The sequence below is a fragment of the Cebus imitator genome, unplaced genomic scaffold, assembly GCF_001604975.1.
Source record: "Cebus imitator isolate Cc_AM_T3 unplaced genomic scaffold, Cebus_imitator-1.0 Scaffold30, whole genome shotgun sequence".
In the NCBI taxonomy this organism is placed as follows: domain Eukaryota; kingdom Metazoa; phylum Chordata; class Mammalia; order Primates; family Cebidae; genus Cebus; species Cebus imitator.
This window is the reverse complement of record NW_016107345.1, coordinates 7,271,072-7,279,971: the sequence shown is the minus strand read 5'-3', so window position 1 is coordinate 7,279,971 and position 8,900 is coordinate 7,271,072. Positions and strand designations below refer to the sequence as shown.

Genomic DNA, 8,900 nt, shown 5'->3' with positions numbered 1-8,900 from the left:
AGAAATTTGACAGGCTACTAAATGTGCCCAAAAGGAACAGATGCATAAACATTGTAGGAATTGTTTTGTTTGATCAAAAAATACTTGTATGTATGGATAGCTTTGAATAAAAAATAATCAGTGACAAAAAAAAAAAATAAATAAAATAAAATAAATAAATTTCTCTGTCCCCACTGTAATTCCAAGAAATTACAAAAAATAAAAATTACATTTTAGAATTGACATTATTGTAGTGATAAATGATTGAAACATGCTAATAAAATCTATATAAGCTTTATGGAATCAGTGAATAGTCTCCTGTCTTTTAAACTATAAAAGATGGGAATAAGTATCTTTATGCAAATTAACTAGACTAGACTTTAGTTGCACTAATTAAGAGAGCTACAGCTTAGTCAATCAAATGATAATAGACGAGTTATAATTAATGTGAAAATTCTACTTTATTAAATTACCTTTGAAATAACATCTCAAGTTTTCTATTTTGAGAAACATCACTTTACTAATATATAGAAAAAAGATTGTGCAGATTAGTATGATTTCAATAGAACACATTTCATCTTCAAATCTGATAAGAACATTGCAATCCATAAAACACCGTAAGAGAAAACTGTGAATCAGACTAGACACACATTTCAAAGAGCTGATGAAGTTGAAAATCACTTATGCCTCACTCTCGTGTTACCATGATAATGCTTAGCACTTCCGTAGTGTTTCCTAGCTTCAAAGAGCCTACAAACTTTAACCAATTAATCCCTACATGGCCCAGTGAGATAATGATAAGAAGCCCCTTGAAGAGAGCATCTAACTATATTATTCACATTTACTTGTATATAGAATTCAGCATATATACCATATTGTCTTTTCCTATCTTCCTATTTCAATCTTCAGAGAAATTATATTCATATGTGAATATATGATGCATAGCAATCTATTGTGAATAAAATTATGTACACTGCACTCTGTCTGCAACTAAAAGCTAACAGAGAAAGATATATGTATAGTCAACACATAAAAAACATCTGGTACATTCTGCTGTATTTTCATTTCTTAGTCATTTACACCTTATTCTCAGGTATTTCAGAGAAGATTTGTTAGATTCGAATAGGCTAAACATTTTCAATAAGGATATACAATTATCTTTTTAACTTTATAATTTTTTATTTATTCTGAAAGCATATTAAAACTAAAAGTTTATAATTATGCTGAATGTAAGAGAATATCATATGTGAAATCTTCACCAAATGAAAGAATGTTTACCTACTGTATTAAGAATTCTCTCTAGCAAAATTCCTTTCTCTCTGCAGGTAGCTGGCTACAGGGGTCTACCAAAACAAATCTATTTCTGCAGTAAAGGCTAACACTGGGTCACTCAAGAAAGAATACTTTTAGTCTGAAAAGCACAGTACATATTTTCCCCGAATAGGGTAAATTATTACCCAGTTTTACTGTTCAACTAAAAATCCAATTAAAATTAATCATTTTCTTTTTTATAACAAAGAAAATCTGGTTAGTTTCTAGTTACTTGTCCAATATCTAATCTCTATAACTACCTAAAACTACATAGACATACTCATAGACATACACACACACAAAAGAAACAGTACAATTGAAAGACCATACAACGTGTACATGTGTCCTATTTTAAAAAGTGCTCTAGTTTACCATTTGCATTAAAGTTATAGTTATAATTCAACCAATGACATATTTTACAGGAGTCCCTAGGGCATCACTGGAGAAAGTATGTACAATGCAAGAAACATTTTCCTATGCATACATTTTGTTTGTAACTACATTTATACTGTATAGTTAAAATGGTTAACTTTGGTGTCAAAGACTCATACTGGCTAAAGTTTATTTTTTTTAATATATATATTTTATTTTTCCAGAATGTTTTGAAATATCCTTCATATATTTAATTTCATGTGGGTATAGACAGCCAAAGAAAATGGAGAATACTATTTATTCTCATAAGGCTATTATCTCCTGAGTGTCAAATTTGTCATGAAAGGAGAAATGCAGCCACTACTCCTACTTTCAAACAGGACTTTCAACAATAGATTCTAAATATGAAAATATCTGTATACTCAAAGCCACTGTTCTGCAGAAAACACTATTACAGCCTGAGATTGAGCCCTAATGATTGGCCTTGGGATCTTTGAGACTTTGGTCAAACTAATTTCTAAGCTATTGCTAAGAATTATTGACTCTTTAGTCAAACACTCTGTCCTGGAAAATCTAACCTAGTGGACCAATTGATTATGATATGGTAAAAAAAAAAAAAAAAAAAAAAAAAAAAAAAAAAAAAAAAAAAAAAAAAAAAAAAAAAAAAAAATCTGGAATGAAGATGGCCAGAACTGTAGGATTTCAAGGAAAAGTACTCTGTATAACAGTATCAAAGTTTGTCTGAATTATGACCATTTACCATTTCCTCATTATGGTAATTATGCCACATTATGAGGCATTTCTACACATCACGTCTTGTTTTGAAAATCTTTATTTTTAAATGTGGATTTATCTCTGCAAATTAATATTTTTTTAGGGCCATTTGTATGAATTTTGCAACATTTAATGGGATCTCATACATGGAGATCTTATACAAGGTAAGTAGTGAGACAGATATTGAAGATGGTTTAGCCTGGATGAAAACGGATATTCTTTCTTCTCTCTGAGTCTCTAATTTCTGATAAGAAAAACTACAAAATGATTACAAATATGGGTTAAAAATGACTTAATATTTTGTGTCCAATTTGTTGTTTTCTATCCTATGAATGCTTTTATGCTATATCTAAGACTTAAAATGTTTTAAACATTAGATCTTGGTCTTTAGTACACCATGTGGGGGGACCTATGCAGTTGCTGCCTGTAAGATCTCACCTAAAGAAAGAAATGAATAACATGCAGCTGAGCAGTCAGTGGTCCAGTGCCAGGATTTTAGCTGAGACATGTATAAGCCTTTCAAAAATTCTCAGAAGTATTTGGGGGAAATGAAACTGGTTTACCAAAACTCTTAAAAATAATTAAGCAAAAGAACATCCTAGACTACAGTTTACTGAGCAGAAAAGTAAGAAAGGCACATTTGAATTTGAGACAGGAAAAATACACCATGATTGCAGGAGAATAGAAAATCCTAGGCAGCAGTTTCACATGACTAGCTAAAGCCCTCTGTTCAAATAGCTGCATAAACCAGACACAATTGATAAAACTCCAGAAACCAGGGTGAGGGCCAAGTTGGCTAAGACCAACTGGACCCAACATGGTGCTGGATTTGAGCTATGTTTCACCTAGGACCTCATTATATATTCATTAACATACTGAATTACACATCCACCAACACCATGACAGTCTGAGAACATTCATATTTGGTATAAAAATGGATGGCACCACAGTTCTGAGAAATCTCTACCATTTCCCAAAAATCTTTATGAATATTCCACACCTTGGTTAAAGAAACTCGTAAAGGTAGCAGCCCCAAACTCCCTCGTGCGACTCTGTTGATTAGGCACACACTACCCTTTCTTGAGTGTGCACTTTCACTTTGCAATGAATCTCTACTTTCACTATTTTCTGACTCATCCTTCTCACTGTGGTGTCAAGAGCTTGGATACTGGCTGGGGTTGAAGTCCCACCAAGTTTGGGGACCTCCCCTCACCCACCAGTATCAAGTTCATTCAGAGTTTCTGTTTTTTGTGTAAATTTATCCTCCAATATTCCAAATCAAAGCTACATTATAAAGCATGTCTGAAATGGGTTAACTAAAAACCACTCAATTTGCAGTTATTTTCCATCATGAATGAAAAGGAAGAACTCATGATATCTAACCTTAAATTGTAAGGCTATTTTAATTTTTATAAAACGTTCTTAGCTTGGAGAAAACAAATGTTAACTGTGTTCTCTTTTGGGGTTAAGACCTTCTTAGAATTTTTACTTTGCCTCATGACATGGCCACCATGTTAATGATAAACACTGGGCAAAGCTAACAAGAGAAGTTTACACCAGGAATTCTCTGCTTCAAACAAAAGCTGTTTTGAACTAGGACTTTGAAAATAGTATCTTCAAACATAAGGAGCTGTACAATAACATTAAAAAATAACAAGACCTTGGCAAAATTAATGTTATCAAAGTACATTACATTTTCACTGAAATATAAAAAGGGTAGTAGGAACTTCTCACTTCAGTAATATCCAAGGAATCTTAATTATATTTTTATACTTGTCAAGATGTGTCTTGGGCACCAATTGCAGCTTTTAAAGTCCTTTTATTAACCTTATTATTTATTTTTTCGTACTTACAAGTTGGATCAAACAAAGCCCCAGATAACCTCAATTACCTCTCTGACACTGTGTTATTTCCCTTGTACAGAAAGACAAAAGCTAAATGCTGTAAGTTAACAAATTAATAATAGTACATGGATAAATGACCATATAATATTTTGATTCTCCATTTGTACAATCTTTTTCTTCAATATTTGTGTTTTACCTTGAATATCAACATTAAACTCTTGAAAGTTATATTTTTTAAAACTATCAATTATAATTTTTCCCCTTCTATTTATAAAAAATTTTAAGGCTTTCCCTGTTTTTTAAAAGTTCAATATATAATTATCCTAGTAAATAGAAGTTTATTTGTTCAAGCATACATTTGCTGCCCATTTTGTCCTATTTTTTGAGCTTGCTGCACCTTCACTTTACAGGCAAGTACACTTGGCACTCTCAGTTTATTCTCTTGAATAAACAGGCGTTCAGTGACTTCATAATTCTGTTGGAAAGAGACCTCAGAACTAAGTTCTTTCATTCTATTTTTAAGTAAGTCATGAGCAATTCAAATATGACTAAAGATGATTCCAAAATAACTGAAATTGTTCATAATTCATTTTTTCTGGAGATAACAGCCTTTAAAATCTTACCTAAAACTTCTCTTGATGATGATATCATTAATAAAGATTATTATGAAAGTTTCTTAGAGTTGAGAAGGGTTTCTAATTACATACAAATAATGACAATATAAAGATTGAAAAAGATGATAATGGAAGAAACCTTAACTATTAGATTAGTGAAATACACACAGTAACTTTTCATTCAAATTATATACATTTTTAAAAAGGAACAACTTCTAATGTACATTTTTGGATCTTTCTCTGCAATTATGCTAACAAGTATCATGCTGAGAAAGGATTAGGCCTGATGGACAATCAAAGACAATGCTTCCTTCCTGGTAAAAAGGTGAGAAAAGACGTAGATAACTGAGCTGCAGTTATTAGGCATAGCAGCAGGTGGTCCATCTGACCAGTTATAGAGCAAGATCCAAGTTTGCTAAAGCAGAGAAACTGCCTAGTCACTATTGCTGGTTCCCTGATGCCATCATATATGTAACACCTCTGACTTGGAGGGTGAAAACCATGTTGTACACATCTCCCTATCCAATTTAGTGTTCATCCTTCAGCTGGGCAGCCATGACACCTGACCAGGTAAAAACTCTTAGTAAGGTGAAGCATTTGGCGCAGCAAGCAGCAGGACATGGGCACCTGCGAAGTCTGAAGGAACAGAATACATACCTAAGGAGAAGAATCAGAAACAACCTACTGTTGTGTAGTCAAAAGAGGGAGAGAGGGATAACAAGATTTTAAAGACAAACTTAAATTGTGTTTTATTACATCCTCCTTAATTGTTCTTATAGAAGCCAATATAGCAAAATGGTGGAAAAGAGAAAATAAAATATGCTGTTAACTTTTGATAATATTGCCATTAATGATTGTGATATATTTTCATGCACTTTTATATTTCAGTTAGTGTTTTATGCAATGTTATCATCTGAAAATATTTTTCCTAATATCAAAGTCTGAAACCTAAAATCAGGTAGGATTGATTTTCTCTTTACTGCTAATTGTTGATATTATATGTCAAAATTTGATTCCACCATCTTTGAAATATTAAAGTAGCATAATAGGTGTACAGTTAGCTTATCCCTCATACATTATATAAACTTCTGATATTAACATGAGGAAACTACAGGTCTCCAAATGAACTAATCATATAATACTAAGTAAACATGCCTGTGTCTAAAGATTATGAGGTTAGGTTACATTCCAAAAGGAGAACGTGGAATAAAAACATGGTGTCTTAGAAATGGGCGTCTAATACAATCATTTTTAATGTACCTCCCAGAGATTGCTTAAAGGCAAAGGTGACCACAAGGCCAGTGGTAGATGGTTACAAGCCGTCTTTCCCAACATCTGTGTAAATAGATTCAAAGAACCAAAGGCTGCAGTTTCAAAAATTAAACTACAAAAGGCTATATCTATAACTGTACACAAAATCGCTTTGTCTACCCCTTCTTCTTACCCCCTACTACTTCTGGTGCAATTAAAGAAAAAGAATGTTTGAAGACCACCAAGAAGTAAAAGGGCAGAAGGAGGACATGGGAATAATTATTTTCAAGGGTGCCTTGAAACTGTAGTTAGTCCTTCTTTCTGTACTCTGTAGAATATCTCTGCATATAAATCAGGTTGATGTGTTCAGATCACATTTGTTCGTAAAACGTGCAATTTTTATTGACATGAATTCTACATTTCTACTTTTCTGTTGTTTTAATTTGGAATTGTATAGTTAAATATGATGTAAAGGAAGGGTATGCTATATTGCTGATATTTGTGAGCATTAACACAAAAATTGTGGGTGCTTCCAATCTCAGGAAAAGATACAAATAAGCTTTTTAGTAATAGGTTATTTCATTAACCTATTACTCTAAAACGCACCTTGTACAATAAACCTACATTTAGGAACCTAAACCTTCCTAAATTCCTTAAGGAAAAGGAATGCAGATTTGGATTAAAACAGAAAAACTGCAAGAGGAGTGGGAAGATGATGGAGATGGTAGTGTATTTCAGCTTCTGAATATGTGTCAACCTTTATTAAAATCTGTGTGCCAGATACACAACATACAATTAAACCCCTTCACGATAAAGATGAAAAATTAAGACAGAATTCTGAGGACATGTGGCCCAGTAAGAAAACTATATTTATCTTACTCAAAAATCATTTTTCTTCCCTACAAACCCTACTGTATTTCTTCTGAAAGTATTGATTCACAGGTAAGAAATTTGCTGACATCTGAAACATTTTAAGTCAATAAAAAGTTTAAAATATAACTCCCCTAAGTAACTAGCAGGCTATGTTCTTCCTGATTAGAAAAGCTGTGAAATTCGCTGTGCCTTCTTCTGTTTACTAACTGATCAGAGCTCAATCTATTCTCTACCAGTATATTACCACAGTGAATGGCACATTTACTTGTCCATTTCATCGTCTTTAATTTCTTTCTCGGTAGCTTTTTTATATATCACCATTTTTTGAAGCAACCAAGAAAATTTTTACAATCAGATAGAAAATAAGAAAAAATGCTGCATAATCTATTACACCTCTATAATCTGAGACTATATTTTCACATTCCCATTTTATATTTCATTACTTTTTCTTTTGTTTATTTAATGAAATGGTAAAATACAACCATTTTCAAAATTGTCAGCTTGTTTTTCAAATTTAACATGTTGCCTATAGACCTAGATGTAAAACATCAGTCCCTGGAACTGACAGGCATAACCCTCCATATCCTACTGCTCTCTGGCTTCTCTACCGTTGTGTTTTAAAAAGGAGAAAACACAACTTTTTTTTGTTTGTTTGTTTTTAACCGCCCTTCCTTTGCCATTGCTTGAGATGGTCCTGTAAAGAACCTAATGCCCCTCCCTACTTATTAGAGATTGAAGTGAACATAGCTGATGGGTTGAGAGAATGGCTTTTTAAAATGGCAGCTCAATAGTGACATAAAAACTAGAAAACTTGGCTACATCCAAAAAATTTCATAAAAATTGTGAATATGCGTGACAAACCTACCACAGTTTTTTCTACCCTCTCTCTTCTGAGACCCACATCGAATTCATAAATAACAATAAATATGAAACAAAAAGAAAAAAGTGTACACTGCTAATGACAAATAACTTCTATGTCATAAGAGAGATAAAGACACCTACATGGCAGAAGAGCAGCTAAAGCCACAGCCTTCAGAATGTCTGAAGGGAATTCAGACAAGAAGGACTCTGCAACATCCCCAAGAGACTCTAGACTAGAAAACAGAAGTTTTGCCTAAAAGCAGAAATAAGGTATAGGTCTGTATAACATATGCATTGAACTATTGAGCCCTCCGCCTTCTCTCTTACTCTGATATTAGAATGTCTGCCATTGGGAGAATGTCCTCTCCACCTTCTATTAAGGCACATAGAATAGTTCTATTATTTTATCAGGTTTCTACCTGTGTCCAAGAAGAGCAAGACATTTGAAGAAAGTTTCCAACATGCCAGTGTGAAACTACAATCAATACACAGAAAATTTCTGTCCTCGTGGAGTATATATTTCAGAAGAATCAGAAGTAACTGCCTAATGTTTTCAAGTCATTGATGTAGGAAGAGAACTAGGAGAAAGAAACAGTGATGGAGGAGGAAAATCTATGGATTATCATGTATGATATATATTTATTTTTCTGAGTAATACTTGTAAGTAACTTTAAAATAAAATTCTACAGAAGAATTAAAGTTTGAATGCAGCTGTCTCCTCCATCACTCTTTCAAAATGCAAGGGCTCAAAAAGCAATGAAATAAACAGACAAAAAACTGTGTTGTTTTGTTTCTGTTTCATTGATTATGATAGATTGCCTCTGGTTTTAGTGACAAAGATTTTGCTACTGTTTCTTTGGCTTTGGCAAACCCAAAGCTACAGAAATTAATTTGCATTGGATGAATGGTGAAAGTAATCTTATATTGCTATTATCATGCCTGAAGATATGGGCTTATTTTAAATCTGTATTCCATCTGTTCTGTAACTCAGTGACAGATTAGGTAGATTGTTCAGTTCGAT

The 8,900-nt window shown here is 32.9% G+C and overlaps 1 long non-coding RNA gene across 2 annotated transcripts in view; it reads left to right on the top strand.

Moving 5' to 3' along the window:
• LOC119470408 overlaps positions 1-8,507 on the top strand; it is a 37,684-nt gene extending 29,177 nt beyond the window's left edge. For both annotated transcript variants that reach the window (XR_005199303.1, XR_005199302.1), the window contains exons 2-4: positions 2,540-2,600; positions 5,783-5,852; positions 8,291-8,507. This is a non-coding gene — a long non-coding RNA (uncharacterized LOC119470408). The remainder of the gene's footprint in view (positions 1-2,539; positions 2,601-5,782; positions 5,853-8,290) is intronic.
• The last annotated feature ends 393 nt before the right edge of the window (positions 8,508-8,900 follow it).